Genomic DNA, 17826 nt, shown 5'->3' on the forward strand with positions numbered 1-17826 from the left:
CTCATATCCTTTGAATAACATCTCCCTAGCCCTCACCCCATCCCAGCTGCTAGCAATGACAAATATACTTTCTGATTTGATTTTTTAAGATTCCACCTATAAGTGAGATCATATAGTTTATTTGGTTCTCTGTTGACTTATTTCACTTAGCATATCAATGTTGTTGCAAAAGGATTCCTGCTCCCGTGGAATGGTTTCTTTTTCATGGTTGAATAATATTCCTGTGTGTGTGTGTTGTCTCTGTTTACATACCCTGACTTTGTGAATAACGCTACAGTACAACATGGGTTGCAGATAGCTCTTAGAGATAGTCGTTTCATTTTTTTTGGATATATATGCAGAAATAGACCTGCTGAATCATTTGGTAGTTCTGCTTTCATGTTTTGAGAAACCTCCATACTATTTTCCATAGGGATTATACTAATTTATGTTAACCACCAACAGTGTATAAGATTTCTTTTTCTCTACATCCTCACCAACACTTAATATCTCTTTTTTTTTTTTTTTTTTTTAATAGCCATTCTAACATATGTGAGATGGTATTTTATTGTGGTTTCAATTTTCAATTCCTTTATGATTACTGGTGTTGAGTACCTTGTCATGTATCTGTTGACATTTGTGTGTGTGTCTTTGGGAAAATGCGTGTCTATGCTTTTTGTTCATTTTAAAATTGGATTGCATGTTTGTTTTTCCTGTTGAGTTGTATGAGTTGTCAACTACAGTTGACTTACAGTATTAGTTTCAGTGTACAACATAATGATCCAATGTTTTGCATATTAAAATACATTTAAAGGTATTATAAAATATTTGCTATATTTCCTGTGCTGTTCAACATGTTTTTAATAGTTTATTTATTTTATACATGGTAGTTTTTATCTCTTAGCCCCTATCCCTATCTTGCCTCTCCCCCTTTCCTTTACCCATTAGTAATGACTAGTTTGTTATCTATATCCATGTCTGTTTCGTTATATTTGTTTGTTTGTTTGTTATGTTTTGTTGTATTTGTGGAGTTTCTGTAGACTCTACATGTAAGTGATAACATATAGCATTTATCTTTCTCTATTTCACTAAATGGTCTTCACCCTAGTTGAGAGCTGCACCAGAGCTGGAGGGTCTGGGATGGTCAGAGGAAAGCAGCCAGAGCCCTGGGGCAGTTTCAGTCTGCTTCCTCCGCCTTGTTCCTGGAAGTAAACAAGCATGCACACACTTCATAAACAGAGGGTTGGTTTCTTACAGCCCTCCTGTAAGTCCCACTAGTTTTTAAACCAGCTAAGGGGACTCATCTCTCTGTTGTCACACCTCAGGCCTGGAGTGCCCAGTATGTGGCTCAAACTGCTTATTCCCCAGCCAGGATCTCTGAGCCCACGATAGCCCCCCTCACTTGTGTCTTCTCTTAGCGGCATGGGTCCCAACCTGATGACTTCTGTTTCCATCTGACTACATGTGATCTTTCTTTATAGGCTTGGTTGAAGAGTCCTTCTGCCAGTTTCCCGTTTGTTTCCCAGTGAGAATTTCTCCACATGCAGGTGTATTCTTGATGTTTTCTCAGGGGAAGATGAGCTCACCATCCTCTTACGCCAGCATCTTGATCTCCTCTCTGTTTCTCTCCTCAGTGTCTTATGGTTTTCAGTGTAGTGATCTTTCACCTTTCTGGTTAAACTTATTCCTAAGTATTTTATTACCTTTGATGAAATTGATAATGGGATTGTTTTCTTTATTTCTCTTTTAGATAGCTCATTGTTAGTATGTAAAATAAACTTTTAAAATGTTGATTTTGTGTTCTCCAACTTCACTGAATTATTTTATTAGTTCAAACAGTTTGGGGGTTGAATTTAGGTTTTTCTATGTATGATATTATGTCATCTGCAAATAGAGATAGTTTACTTCTTTCTTTCTGATTTCTGTATCTTTTATTTATTTATTTGCATAATTGCTCTGGCTGGGACTTTCAATACTCTGTTGAATAGTACTGCCAACCATGTACTTGATACGGAAAGTACACTAATGGGACCTATAGACCCCATAGAGGCTGTACTAATGTGATACATGTTGTTTTCTCCATAAAGACCTGCACGTCTTGAACATATCGATGAACTTTTACCTTTATGTTACTTGAGTGGGGGCTTCCTTATGTTCTTGGAGTGATGATTCATCCCAAATAAAGGGATGTCCATGGATGTAAAAAGCAAATATATTCACTAGCTTTTCACCTTCTTATCAGCCTAGTGACCAGAAGATCATGCCTATCATTCAAAAGCAGCTCTTGTGCTTCAGATGTTGATAAAAGACCAGTGACCCAAGAGGGAAAATATTTGAAGAGGAAAAGGTGTTTGTCAAACTCTCCTTCCCCAGCTGGTCCTTGCTGCTTTGTCCCAGTAACAGAACCCACTGCTGCCCTGGTCTGGAAGTGCTTTGATGAGTTCAGATTTATTGACCCTCCTGTCACCAAGGTCCATTTCAGATTTGGATATTGTTTATCTGAGGCTTGCCCTTGGGACCCCTGGAAGATGTGTGATAAAGAATGTGGATTTCTCTTCTTTCTCTTCTTTTCATCCCCGACCCTGCCATCTCATTTGCCTTCTGTTCTGTCTTCTCTGTTATGATGAGAGCACAGATCTTCGAACCCATGATACTATATCCCATTGGCAAGAAAACACAGGGGAAAGAAATCAAATTCAAATAGGGATAGAATTCATTCAACAAAAAATGATTAAATGCTGCTTATGTGCCAGGCTCGTAGATGCTGGAATACAACTATGGACAAAATGATTTTACTGTTCTCATGAAGCTTGCATTGACTTGGGGAGAGAGATGCTGAACAAATAAGTGTATAAAATATATTTCTGTGTTGGTTGCCCTTAAAGCAAACCCCAAAATGAGGGTTTGGGTGTAAGTAGTTTATTTAAGAGGTAACCTCATGAAGGGATAGAGAAGTGAGGCAGAGAAGGGACGCAAGTGAATAAAGAGTGCACTAATGATTGGGTTGCCCCTGTGGGCAACTGGGGCTGAATCCCACTGAGAATTTTCTGAAAGTCAGTGCAGAAAACTGCTCAGAGTGGTCCTCATGAAGGACACAACGTTGGAATATTTATCTACAAACTTATGTATCCCTCCTTGGTTCCTAGGTTGTTAACTTTTTAACATTTCTGGCCTGCCTTGCATGTAGGCTGAATGTGTTTTCATTGCTAGAGGAAAGCAATAAGGCCATTAGTCAGAGAGACGAAGGAAACCATAGGCTGTAAGAGAAGTATCTGTGGTTACCTCTGGGGAAGGCCAAAGATATGATCAAGGATGTAGACAGTGCAACATCAACTCTGTTGTATCAGGTGAGAATAAATACTAATATAGAGTAGTAGTTAGGAGATAGAACTTCTGAACATAAGGTGGTCACCTCTTCGAGGAGGTGATATTGGAGTTAGGACCTGAAAGAAATGAGGGAGCCATGCATACATTTGGGGAAAGATCATTTCAGGCAAAGGGGACAGTGAATGCCAAAATCTTAAAGCAGGAGGGGGCTTGCGCCTATTGTCAAAGTGAATCTAATAGGATTTGTTGACGGATTGGATGTGGCATGTAGAAAAGTGGAGTCATGAATGATTCTAGGGATTTTGGTCAGAACACTGGTGAAATGGAACTGCTGTCTATTGAGATTGTGAAAGGGAAGGAACATATGGGGGTATGATTTCAGACATGTTAAGTTTGTGATAACTTTTATCCAGGTGAAAATGTTGAGCAACATAATTGTGTATATTTGAAGTTCAAGGTAGAGATTAGTTCTGGACATACAGATTTGGGAGTCATCCCTGTGTAGATGGTATTTAGAGCTGCTGAACTGAATGGATAACCTTAGACATGATTATAGATAAAAAGAGAAGCTCTGGAGTATTTCAAGCTGTAAAGGTCAGGAAGATGAGGAGAAACCAACCAAGGGATCTGAAAATAGTGTTGTGCCCAGGGACAGGTGAAGAAAGGATTTTGAAAGTAGCTAGTGATGGGGTCGCACAGAGTCGGACACGACTGAAGTGACTTAGCAGAAGCAGCAACAGTGATTGTGTTAAATGCATGGGGAGAGCTCTGCTGAGTGGGAGGTGAATGGGTTTGATCTGGATTGTATAATGAAAGGAAGCGTAGGTTTCATGATATTAATGTAATTGAGGGTCATAAGGCATTCGTGAAGGGCTTCGGAGCAAGGCTGAAATCAGAGAACATTTGAGGGAAGGGGGATGATTCCTGAGAGACAACTTCAATGGGTTGCCCAGTAGTTCAGAAAAGAATATAATGAAAGTGAAAACTTCAAGGGGAGATTTTGCTTCAGTGACTTTTTTTTTTCTCTGTCATTGGACATGCTAATTGGTGCTCAGAAAGGTACTATCTTGATGTGGCAATCGAAATCCTCACTTAAGATTTCGATTTAAAAATTAAGAAGTAAACCAAAACTGTTTACATTTTTGTATATGAGTACATTTAAACTGATAAAATGCTATACCTAAAATGGATACACTGGCTGGGTGACTTTGGGCATATTGCTTAGCCTCTCTGAACCCAATCTTCTCTTCAATGAATAGGAGGTAAAAATACATAGGTTTGGATAGGTTTGAATATGATGGCGTGTGAAAGTGCTTAGCAAAGAGTCTGGAAAAGTATTGGGCAAAGAGTATATACTTTACTATATTCTTCCTTCTGTTTCCTTTAAACTGCACCTTGCACTTTAAACTGCAGGGATCAAAAGAAGTCATCTGTATGAAATCACTTTGAAAAGTACAGTATTCTGGACACCTGTAAGGCATTACCGTTGTTGTATTGTAAGCAAGGAAGACACGCTAAGGTAGTACTCTACTCTTTCCAGGGGCAGTCTCCCCATGAGGCCATCAGCAGAGCTGTACATCTAGCTTTCTGAGGATTCCTGGATCAGATCCTTCAGTGTTCCTGAGTGAGATGTGACCTGTGGCTGACCACTTGTACCCTTCCTCCAGACACCCCCCTACCCCAGAGGAAAATTTTATTGAATAATAGATGACAATTGTCATCACTATCCTGTTACTCCTTAGTATATAAGATGATGGAGTCCTTTATTTCCCTCTTTTTAAAAATTTGTCCCTGTCCCCTCATTCCTTTTTTTCTCCTCTTGCCTTTTATTAGAACTGATGAGGAAAATATTGGTAAATTTTGGTTTTCCTCTCCAACCCTTTGGGATGCTAGTGTACCAGAAGGGAAGTCAAAGACAAAATTTTCGTTGTGACTTTATTATGCTCTCTGCTGTTGTCCTTAACTTTTCTGTCTTCCAAATTGTTATAATTAAGAGAGTGCTCATTAAATGATTTCTCTTTGTCAGATGGAGTATATTTTGCATTGGAGCCAAGTTCTATACTCATGAATCCCCAGGCCAATGCCAGCAAAACGTTTGCACCTTTTCCCCCACAGCATCTGAACAGCAGAGGAAGGTCACTTATCTACAGTTTGGGAGGAAACCAGTGTAGCTTTCAGCCAGTGGCCTCCTATTCTTGAATGTCAATAAGGTGTTTTTTGTCAACTCAGGGCCTTTGCTCTTTATGAAGTAGGGATTAAAAAATGTGGTGGCATCAAAGTGCCTCAGCTCAACAAACGACCAACAAATCTTAAACTAAAGTGATGTTGAATTGACCTGCATAGACCTGAAAAATGTCCCATGCTGGGGATCCTGGTGGGTCAAGATATCTGTCATCCCCATGCTGTGTTCTCATGCTGTGATTACACCTCTGGGTTGCTGTGGCCAAGCTCCATAATGAAAAGGAAATGATCCCATCAATCGCCCAGATGTTTGGCAGAGGGTAGACTAAACATCTGCTTGATTGACTGAATGGTTTTCTCTTAGGCCAGATGTTTGGCATCAACTAAGCACAGTGTGTGAGTAGACCCTTTAGAAGGTCATTCTCCTGAGGCCCTGCATCACTTCTAGTTTATAGGAAAGTCTTCTCTTCTACTAATATAACTTTTGACTCCAAGATGGAAGCTTGTTTGCTTTGCTTACTGCATAATTTCTCTGCATTTTTACCAACCACCCATCAACAACTTTCCAGCTTTGTTTAATACCCTCTTCTATAAGACAACTGTGGCAGAGATGCTAGCAGTGGTTACAGCAATACAAAAGTGTATCAGCATGAGCACAGCATTTAGGTATATTTTCGTGGCATAGAATATCTCACAGATTATCCCTATGTTGAATTTTCCTTAGAGGGAGAAGCTATCACTTATCAATTGGACATTCTGGATTCTAGATATAATAAAGTAGGTCTTTTGTAAACATGACAATGTCCTTTCTACTATCCTCTGTTTAGCCAGGCAACTCTCCTGTGCCTGAGAGAAATTCTGTTGGTAGGTTTGAGTGAAACATTTGGGCTCCAAAACAGTATATTGCAGAGTTGGCAGTGTGCTGGAGGGGAAAGAGCACTGGATTAGGAGTTAGGATTTTAGCAGTAGAGCCAGTTCATTCATTGGGTCTCTAAGTGACCTGGGCATCAATTCAACTTTGTAGGTGTCCATTTCCTGACCAGAAAAAATGGTGAAATACAACTGAGGTTTGTAGGGCTCTAGTAATTTGTTATTTGCTGAAACCCAGGAGGTGATGGATGAGATAAAAATCAGTGTCATGACACTGAGTTGGGATTGCTGCTTGAGGAAAATAAAATCCCATACAGGTAAGAAAAAGACCTTGCACAATGAGTTAGTGGTTCAGTTTACTTCCAAATGTTTCTAGATTGGGCAGTGTTGTAAATACGATTGTGTCATTGATATCCTGGAATGCATTTGTTTAAAAAAGCTTCATTCTTACTGAAAAGCACGAGACAAATGTGGTTTGAGAGTGGACATAGAAAACCTTCAAAAGGGAAAGAAGGTTCTTCGGCACTGTCATGGGGCAAGGGAGGGGGCTGGTGACTGACACTGGGTGAGGAGGGTTGACAAGGACAGGAAGAAAATGTAGGAAGAGGATGGGGAGGTACAGAAGACTAACTTGGCTAGTACCACATTTTTGTTAAGAATGGCCCACTCCTCTCTTAAGTCCTACTGGATGGATCATAGTATCTCAGGGTCAGAGGGATCAAAGACCACTGACTATCTGGGCACTAATTAGATATCAAAATAGCTAAACTTAGCCACTGCTTCATCTTTTGAAACTGAAGATAACTGTGCATATTTCTGAGTAAATAGAATGTGTATTTTAAAAAGCTATATTTCTAACTAGGAGGTTTTAGGGAAAATAAGTAATTTGTGGATTCTAGTTTGTGATGTTTCCAGATGAAATTTCTAAGCTCCTCTGTTGTTGTTAAGTGTTTTGAAAGCATTTTAACATTTTTAAAATGCTCAACTAATCATTCAGAATGTGAGCTCCTATTAATTTTACTCATATCTAACAGAGCTGTGGAAAAAACTAAACTAAACCAGCCTACCTTTGGGTATACAAAAGTCAGACTGCAAGACTTTAACCTCTGTGGTCTAACATGCTTAATAAAAAGCATACTGTAAGCATTGGCCATGATTTTGTTATTCAGAGCAAATTTGCTTGCTTATTTTTTGTTGGAAGGTCTGAAGTTTTTTCTTCCATGGGTCTGGAGTATTCTCCTCAATATTCTGCTCAGATTTTCATCTCTCCTCATCCATCCCTCATTCCTCGTATTGTTTCCAGAAATGGTAAGGGTCAGGGAAGAGGGGACATAGCTAGAGGAAAATTCCCATTCTTTAATTCAAACACTTTTTTTTTTCTCTTGGAAATAATACCTCAACTGAAGACCCAAACCTTCAATGAGAGCTTTCAAAAGTGTGTTTCATCAAGGCAGCCAATGACTGGAAAGGGTAGAGGGAGGATGGTGTGTGTTCTTCTCCATACCATACCCCTTACATGTAAGATAAATGCTCATCTATCTGGGCCAAGTTAGGGGCAGTTGTGCCTGGAGTCCTAGGGTCACGGTGACTTCTGGAAGGTCCCCTGGTCCTCTGGTTCTGCAGCAGGACCCAAGAACTGCTCAGACATATGTGACATAAAAGTCCATATGGTTTCAATTTCCTTTACTACATATCTGTTTTTGCTTTGTTTGTGCACAGACCTGCCTTACTCAAAATTCCTGCTCTTCTATGCCTCTTCTGCCACAGAACTAGGGATGGGATGAGGTTAAAAAGAAAAACAAAACAAAAAACACTGAAATGGAAGAGAGCTCCACCAGCTCATTCTGTATGATAAAAAATCCATTTCACTGTGGTCCTGATTTCATCAAGTAATGCAAGTCAACATCGGACATTAATGAGAGAAGGTTTCTAATTAGATTCAGTCTGACACTGGCCCTGCTTCTCAGTCACCTTCAATTGTCAGCAATAAAAAAAGGGACAGTTCAATATGATATGGATCATTCACTCTGAATCTCCACAACTCATTTATGACAAACACAACTAACAGAGCATGGGGAACTGCAGAGTTGTTTTTCATTATCCCAGCACACTGGCTTCCGACTACAGCTGTAATGATCTTCAGTGCTTTTCCATACAGCACATAGTTAATGAATAGTCTAAGATGTGATGGCAACCAGAATTCTGACTGAAAGGTCTCAGTAGTCCTTTTGTTTGGGGTAGGATGTATGGGTTTCCAGAAGAAGAAAAGAAGAAAAATGATTTAAAAAGAAAAAATGTTTTGTTTTCATAAGAGACGTGGGTTCTGCAGGGAGATAGGGTAGCATTACAGTAGTATTTGTGGAGGAAGAACCTGGAGAAAGCCCTGGAGCTGTAACTCACAGAGAACCTTGAACGTGGCCACGTACCCAAATCATATTGTCTAAAGCAATGAGATACTCTTAGGATTTAATGAAAGCCAGTGCCAGAACTGACATAATTCCAACATGGTAAATAGAGCCTAACCACTAGGACTTCTGGGAAATAGTGCTATTTAAAAATAGTCGTGCATCAATATTCCATGTGGTCCAGTCAGGGTCCCTCCATTGTGTAGGGATTTTGGGCCAGGAAACAGATCCCTAGGATCTGGAAATACAAAGACTAGTGTGGTTGATCCTCAGCCAACCAAGCAGTCTGGGGTTCATTCATTCATTCATTCATTTATTCACCTAACAAGTATTATTGAACCATTACTCTGCACCAGATACAGTGCTTCATAGTTACAGATGGTGAGCATTATAGACATTGTCCCAGGGAATGCAAGAGCAAACAGGCAGCCGAGTCTAAGCTCTGCGCAAGGCAGATGGAAGCCTTTTTAGCTTAGCACATGCAGAGACTTCAGTAGACTTGACTATTTTTTTCTTTCCCCTTAACAAGTGTATTGTCAATGATCAGTTCTACTTTTTTTTTTTTTTTAATTACCAGCTTCATTTCAATAGCAAAGCACACAGGTATTAGGAGGCAGGGTAAGGCAATAGCTGACCACAGAATCAGGATCCACAGGGTGCAGGTGATGAGAAATAAGATAAGGTAGGACCAGACAAGGCAGGCATCTCAGATACTGGTGGGCATGGCAAAGCTATGAACTTGGCATCCAGGCTAACAGTCTAGGCAATGTATGTAAAATATCAGCTGTGAGGAGATGACGACAGTGATACAACCTGAGCCTCAGCCAGGGTGCTTCTTAGATGCTCTTTGGGAAGCAAGAGCTAGTCTTCCTGGATTCTTCATGTGGGAGCACACAGGTAGGTGGAGTTGAGTGAGCTTCCTCCTGAAGCTGCTAGGTTTAATTATCCCAATTATTTAGGAAGCAGTCTTATTTTTTAATTTTTTAAATTAATTTGTATTGGAGTATGGTTGCTTCACAATGTTGTTAGTTTCTACTGTATAGCACAGAGAATCAGCTATACATTTTCATTTATACCCTCTTTTTTTGACTTTCCTTCCTATTTAGGTCACTGCAGAGAATTGAGTCCCCTGTGCTATACAGTATGTTCTTACTAGTAATCTATTTTATACTTACTATCAATAGTGTATATATGTCAATTCCAACCTCCCAGTTCTTCCCACCCTTCAGTTCTCCCTTGGTATCCATTCATTTAATTTCTATGTCTATGTCTCTATTATTGCTTTGCAAATAAGACAGTCTGTACCATTTTTCTAGGTTCCACATATATGTATTAATATGACATTTGTTTTTCTCCTTCTAACTTGAAGCAGTTTTATAAAATTAATTTGGATCTTCTCTTATTTGGTTGACAGACTCATCTCTAGAAGGGTCCTGCACTGAAGATAGGAGTTATAGTCAGTCAGAGAGCCCACTATTCTTGCTACATACATCTCCAAAGGCTCAGCCTTCAAAATGAATGAAAGTCAAGGCAATGTCATGTGGTTCCAGAATTACAACATGAGCGATGGAAATGACCTGTGAGAATGTGTACGCTAGCCCTAATGGATCCACAGAACATAGCTTCTGGTGTCTTGGCTTAGGTACTTTGGGTCCAATCAGATTTTAAATATTCCAAAGGGCAGACTCCACCTCTAATCTTGGAAGACATGTCTAGAAAATAATCAATTTCATTTTAAAGTATTTCTGTATGTTCAACCTTTGTTTTTTCTTTTCTTCATTGAATTCCATTAATCCAAAGTGTTGACTTTTATCTCCTTGCCTTTAAAATATCTTTGCTTCCTTTATAACATTTGTACCCTTCAAATATTTATAGACTTCCTTGTCTTTCCTCAGTCATTAGCCCAAGTCATGCATATTTAGCACTTTTAATCTTCTAGACTCTTTTCATAAATCAGTGCCCACATTGCTAGCGTCACTTTAGCTCCTCCGCCTATTTGATCTGTGTCTTTGATTCATAGGTGTTCAAATCTGCACTCATTTATTCCATTGCAAGTGTCATTATTACTGTAAACATGTTAGTGAAAATCTGTCTTTCTCATCTAACATCAAAGCCAGCCCTGGACTCTTCCTGAAAAATTTCATAACTGACCTGGACTTACATAATCACTCTATCCTTTCAAAACCATCTACTACTACTACTACTAAAGTCGCTTCAGTCGTGTCCGACTCTGTGCGACCCCATAGACGGCAGCCCACCAGGCTCCCCCATCCCTGGGATTCTCCAGGCAAGAACACTGGAGTGGGTTGCCATTTCCTTCTCCAATGCATGAAAGTGAAAAGTGAAAGTGAAGTCGCTCAGTCGTGTCCGACTCCTAGTGACCCCATGGACTGCAGTGCACCAGGCTCCTCCGTCCATGGGTTTTCCAGGCAAGAGTACTGGAGTGGGGTGCCGTTGCCTTCTCCGTCAAAACCATCTAGGAGGCAGCAATTTGGTGAAAAGATCTATGCACTAAGCTTTGGGTTCAAGTGCTTACTTTGCAACTAATTAACTGTATTCTTCCTGAAAGAAAGTGTAAAGAGAAAGTCACTTTTCCTCTCCAAGCCTCCAAGTTTTCTAATGTGTAAAATAAGGGATTGAACTAGAAGTTTTTAAGGAGGAATCAAGTTCTAAGTTTCTATAATGGTCCTTGATTCATGAATTAAATAACCTTGTAGAAAATACTTCTCCTCTTTTAATTTTCTCTTCTGAAATGGCAATTCTAAATCTTCTATTGCTTACCTCATTAAGCCATTTTGAGAATCAAATGAAGTGATATATGTGAAAGTGCTTTTTAAAGTTATAAAGTGTTAATCAAATAGAGGTTTTGTTGTTATTATTGTTGGTCATTATTATTAATAACGATAGTATTACTACTACTTCTACTTCCTCAAACTCAAGCATACTCTTGTCTCTTAGGCTAAAAGTCACTCTTCCTGTTAATAGTGGCTTTGCTCAGACCACCAGTTCCTGAGATAACATTATATGATACTAACTTTCAGAAAAGTTTGTGGCTTTTTTAGGTATTGGTGATGGCAAATATGTTTTTATTTTTATAACCTGTGTGTCTTGATTTTTGTGATCAAGTTTATTTCACTTTATCTAATCACTGGTATTTTTGGTTATTGCCTAGGAAAATATTGTGCATTTCCCTCCTAAATTAGATCTTAATACATCTTTGCCAGAGAATCTGCAATTTGTATTTGTCCTTAGTGGTGTTTCTACCACCTCCTAAAAATATCAGCTGAAAATTTCATCAGTGTGCTATTTACTTCTTTAAGATCACTGGTGGGATAAGAGATGGGGTGGGGGGAAAGAACTCTGAAGGTTAAAAGATCCAGAAATATAGTCTAAATGAGATAGCACTAAGTGGTGCCTTGTCAGTGCATTAAGCTGAGAAGCGTCTTGCTAGAATGGAAAAATAAACTAAGTAGAACTAAAACTCAGATTCTCTAACTCAAATCCCATAACCTTTCTTTGTTGACATGGCTCCCTCTTATAGTTACAATTTGCCTACTTCTGTGACATTAAGCTGTAATTGTCTTTGGTAGGGTTTAAACAGTTCCAGGGATTTTTGCACCTGAAAACTAAGTTTCCTTGGGTCAGCAATGTCTTAATCGAAAAGGAGTAATAACAGACTCTCCAGCATGGCAAAATTGTGGAGAGAAGTTCTCTGGGTGGGTTTCCCCAGTTCCACAAATAATGTTTGCAAGACAATATCCATTATATATACATGTACATGCTCAGACAGTAAAGTGTCTGTCTACAATGTGAGAGACCCGGGTTCGATCCCTGGGTTGGGAAGATCCCCTGGAGAAGGAAATGGCAATCCATTCCAGTACTACTGTCTGGAAAATCCCATGGACAGAGGAGCCTGGTAGGCTACAGTCCATGGGGTCGCAAAGAGTCGGACACGACTAAACGACTTCACTTTCACTTTCAAGGTTGGTTTTGGCAGTGGTGCTTATTAAATGTAAGATTTCCCAGAGGTTACACTACCTGAAATTATTAGTAACAATTATAATAAGAGTACTACACAACATTTATTGACATATTTTCTGCCTCAACACTTTAGACTAATCAAGTGTTAGATATATATTGTAAATAAAAAAGTATCTTACCCCCTTTAATATATAAGTCTCTAGTGAGAGCCCAGGCTTGAAAAATAAAATAAAAACATTATTTTACTAAAGGACTAGAGCTTTGAAAAGTTTAGTCAGTGTAAACTTCAAGGCTTGGAATTGGAGTTGGAAATTCTGGTTTCTGCTCCTGTTTCTGACTCATTTACTAAATTTTATTGGACAACCCATTTCACTACCCTGAACTTCAGTTCTTTGTGTGTAAAATGAAATAGTGAAGTTTGCCTGGACTGCATCCTAGAAATGTGATAAAAATTAGATGAAAATATTATAAAATGATCATTATTATTTCCAATTAGAAGGTTTTGAGCAAGTGAGTAATTTAGTACACTACCAGTTGAACAGGAAAAGAAACCAAACAAAACATGTCTAAGGCACTTTTGGACAAGGACAATTAAGATAGGTGGATTTTTAATTCAAGTAATCAAGAACTCAGCATTGAGAAAAATTTATTCAATAACTTATTAGGAAAATGAAGATCTCAAAATTAGCCCATGACTAAGATCAGCAACTAAAATCAAGTTATTTGATAACAGTTTCAGTCTACGAATGCTGAGTACATTCTAGGAAGTTTGACTCAGTGTGTGAGTGAAAATAGGTCTTTAAATGATGATTGGTAATGGTGGCACCGAGCTAGGCAAAGTAGCGATTGTGAACAAGTATTGCGGCTCATCAAATTTTGTTCAAATAGTATGTCCGCTGTCAGTATCCATAAATGCTATTAAAAGTAATAAGTACATAATAGCTTACATTTATTGATCACTTATGTGCTCTGTTTCAGGTGCTTTGCTGCAATAAATTATTTAATCCGCATAATAATCCAATAGTTCAATCAGTCACTCAGTCGTGTCCAACTCTTTGCGACCCCATGGACTGCAGCACGCCAGGCCTCCCTGTCTATCATCAACTCCCGGAGTTCACTCAAACTCATGTCCATCGAGTCAGTGATGTCATCCAACCATCTCATCCTCTGTCGTCCCCTTCTTCTCACAAGTTCAATCTTTCCCAGCATCAGGGTCTTTTCCAATGAGTCAGCTCTTCGAATCAGGTGGCCAAAGTATTGGAGTTTCAGCTTCAGCATCAGTCCTTCCAATGAACACCCAGGACTGATCTTCTTTAGGATAGACTGGTTGGATCTCCTTGCAGTCCAAGGGACTCTCAAGAGTCTTCTCCAACACCACAGTTCAGAAGCATCAATTCTTCGGTGCTCAGCTTTCTTCACAGTCCAACTCTCATATCCATACATGACCACTGGAAAAACCATAGCCTTGACTAGACGGACCTTTGTTGGCAAAATAATGTCTCTAGTTTTGAATATGCTATCTATGTTGATCATAACTTTCCTTCCAAGGAGTAAGCGTCTTTTAATTTCATGGCTGCAATCACCATCTGCAGTGATTTTGGAGCCCAGAAAAATAAAGTCTGACACTATTTCCATTGTTTTGCCATGTATTTCCCATGAAGTGATGGGACCAGATCCCATGATCTTCGTTTTCTGAATGTTGAGGTTTAAGCCAACTTTTTCACTCTCCTCTTTCACTTTCATCAAGAGACTCTTTAGTTCTTCTTAACTTTCTGCCGTAAGGGTGGTGTCATCTGAATATCTGAGGTTATTGATATTTCTCCCAGCAATCTTGATTCCAGCTTATGTTTCATCCAGCCCAGCATTTCTCATGATGTACTCTGCATGTAAGTTAAATAAGCAGGGTGACAATATATAGCCTTGACATACTCCTTTTCCTATTTGGAACCAGTCTGTTGTTCCATGTCTGGTTCTCACTGTTGCTTCATGACCAGCATACAGATTTCTCAAGAGGCAGATCAGATGGTCTGGTATTCCCATCTCTTTCAGAATTTTCCACAGTTTATTGTGATCCACACAATCAAAGGCTTTGGCATAGTCAATAAAGCAGAAATAGATGTTTTTCTGGAACTCCCTTGGTTTTATAATGATCCAGTAGATGTTGGCAATTTGACCTCTGGTTCCTCTGCCTTTTCTAAAACCAGCTTGAACATCAGGAAGTTCACGGTTCGTTCATGTATTGTTGAAGCCTGGCTTGGAGAATTTTGAGCATTATTTTGCTAGCGTGTGAGATGAGTGCAATTGTGCGGTAGTTTGAGCATACTTTGGTATTGCCTTTCTTAGGGATTGGAATGAAAACTGACCTTTTCCAGTCCTGTGGCCACTGCTGAGTTTTCCAAATTTGCTGGCTTATTGAGTGCAGCACTTTCACAGTATCATCTTTTAGGATTTGAAATAGCTCACCTGGAATTCCATCACCTCCACTTTCTTTGTTCGTGATGATGCTTCTTAAGGCCCACTTTACTTCACATTCCAGGATATCTGGCTCTAGGTGAGTGATCACACCATCATGATCATCTGGGTTGTGAAGATCCCTTTTGTATTCTTGCCACCTCTTCTTAATATATTTTGCTTCTGTTAGGTCCATACCATTTCTGTCCTTTATTGAGCTCATCTTTGCATGAAATGTTCCCTTTGTATCTCTAATTTTCTTGAAGAGATCTCGTCTTTCCCATTCTGTTGTTTTCCTCTATTTCTTTGCACTGATCACTGAGGAAGGCTTTCTTATTTTTCCTTGCTATTCTTTGGAACTCTGCATTCAAATGTGTATATCTTTCCTTTTTTCCTTTGCTTTTGGCTTCTCTTCCTTACACAGCTTTTTCTAAGGCCTCCTCAAACAGCCATTTTGTTTTTTTGCATTCCTTTTTCTTGGAGATAGTCTTGCTCCCTGTCTCCTGTACAGTGTCATGAACCTCCATCCATAGTTCATTAGGCACTCTGTCTATCAGATCTAGTCCCTTAAATCTTTTCTCATTTCCACTGTATAATCATAAGGGATTTGATTTAGGTCACACCTGAATGGTCTAGTGGTTTTCCCTACTGTCTTCAATTTCAGTCTGAATTTGGCAATAAGGAGTTCATGATCTGAGCCACAGTCAGCTCCCGGTCTTGTTTTTGCTGACTGTATAAAGCTTCTCCATCTTTGGATGCAAAGAATATAATCAGTGTGTTTCAGTGTTGACCGTCTGGGGATGTCCACTAGAGTCTTCTCTTGTGTTGTTGGAAGAGGATGTTTGCTATGACCAGTGTGTTCTCTTGGCAAAACTCTATTAGCCTTTGCCCTGCTTCATGTTGTACACCAAGGCCAAATTTGCCTGTTACACTAGATGTTTCTTGACTTCCTACTTTTGCATTCCAGTCCCCTTTAATGAAAAGGACATATTTTTTGGGTGTTAGTTCTAAAAGGTCTTGTAGATCTTCATAGAACTGTTCAATTTCAGCTTTTTCAGCATTACTGGTCAGGGCATAGACTTGGATTAACATGATATTGATTGGTTTGCCTTGGAAATGAACAGAGGTCATTCTGTCATTTTTGAGATTGCATACAAGTACTGCATTTTGGACTCTTGTTGACTGTGATGGCTACTCCATTCCTTCTAAGTGATTCTTGCCCACAGCAGTAGATATAATGGTCATCTGAGGTAATTCACCCATTCCAGTCCATTTTAGTTCACTGATTCCTAAAATGTCGATTTTCACTCTTGCCATCTCTTGTTTGACCACTTCCAATTTGCCTTGATTCATGGACCTGACATTCCAGGTTCCTATGCAGTATTGCTCTTTACAGCATAATCCTATAATCTGTCCTCTTTATAACCACCTTGTTTCAAAAGAGAAAACTGAGGTACAGATAAGTTAAGGAACACACTGAAGGTATAATGAAGGACCCTGTCTAAATAAAAATACAAAAATTATTACGAAATTTCTCAGTCTTCTCACCAGACCTTGGAAACTTAAGCTTTATTAGATTCACAGTGAATTCTCTTTGCCTCTATTCCATGTACCATTTCATTGAGTTAAAGTTTTAGAGGAATGAGAGTATTGACATTATTTTCTTGGTTTATCCACAAACTTTTAATCATATAGATGGTTAATAATTGATATTCCATGTAGTAATAGTTCAGTTCAGTTCAGTTGAGTTGTTCAGTTGTGTCCGACTCTTTGTGACCCCATGAATCACAGCACGCCAGGCCTCCCTGTCCATCACCAACTCCCAGAGTTCACTCAAACTCATGTCCATCGAGTCAGTGATGCCATCCAGCCATCTCATCCTCTGTCGTCCCCTTTTCCTCCTGCCCCCAATCCCTCCCAGCATCAGGGTCTTTTCCAATGAGTCAACTCTTCTCATGAGGTGGCCAAAGTATTGAAGTTTCAGCTTCAGCATCAGTTCTTCCAATGAACACCCAGGACTGATCTCCTTTAGGATGGACTGGTTGGATCTCCTTGCAGTCCAAGGGACTCTCAAGAGTATTCAGAAGCATCAATTCTTCAGTGCTCAGCTTTCTTCACAGTCCAACTCTCACATCCATACATGACCACTGGAAAAACCATAGCCTTGACTAGATGGCAAGGCTGTTGTTGGCAAAGTAATGTCTCTGCTTTTTAATATACTATCTAGGTTGGTCATAACTTTCCTTCTGAGGAGTAAGCGTCTTTTAATTTCATGACTGCAGTCACTATCTGCAGTGATTTTGGAGCCCCCCAAAATAAAGTCTGACACTGTTTCCACTGTTTCCCCATCTATTTCCCATGAAATGATGGGACCAGATGCCATGATCTTCGTTTTCTGAATGTTGAGCTTTAAGCCAACTTTTTCACTCTCCTCTTTCACTTTCACCAAGAGGCTTTTTAGTTCCTCTTCACTTTCTGCCATAAGGGTGGTGTCATCTGCATATCTTAGATTATTGATATTTCTCCCGACAGTCTTGATTCCAGCTTGTGCTTCTTCCAGCCCAGAGTTTCTCATGATGTACTCTGCATATAAGTAGTAATAGTTAACGTCTATTATTTCATGTCATAATTC

The sequence above is a fragment of the Bos mutus genome, chromosome 8 (genome assembly GCF_027580195.1).
Source record: "Bos mutus isolate GX-2022 chromosome 8, NWIPB_WYAK_1.1, whole genome shotgun sequence".
In the NCBI taxonomy this organism is placed as follows: Eukaryota; Metazoa; Chordata; class Mammalia; order Artiodactyla; family Bovidae; genus Bos; species Bos mutus.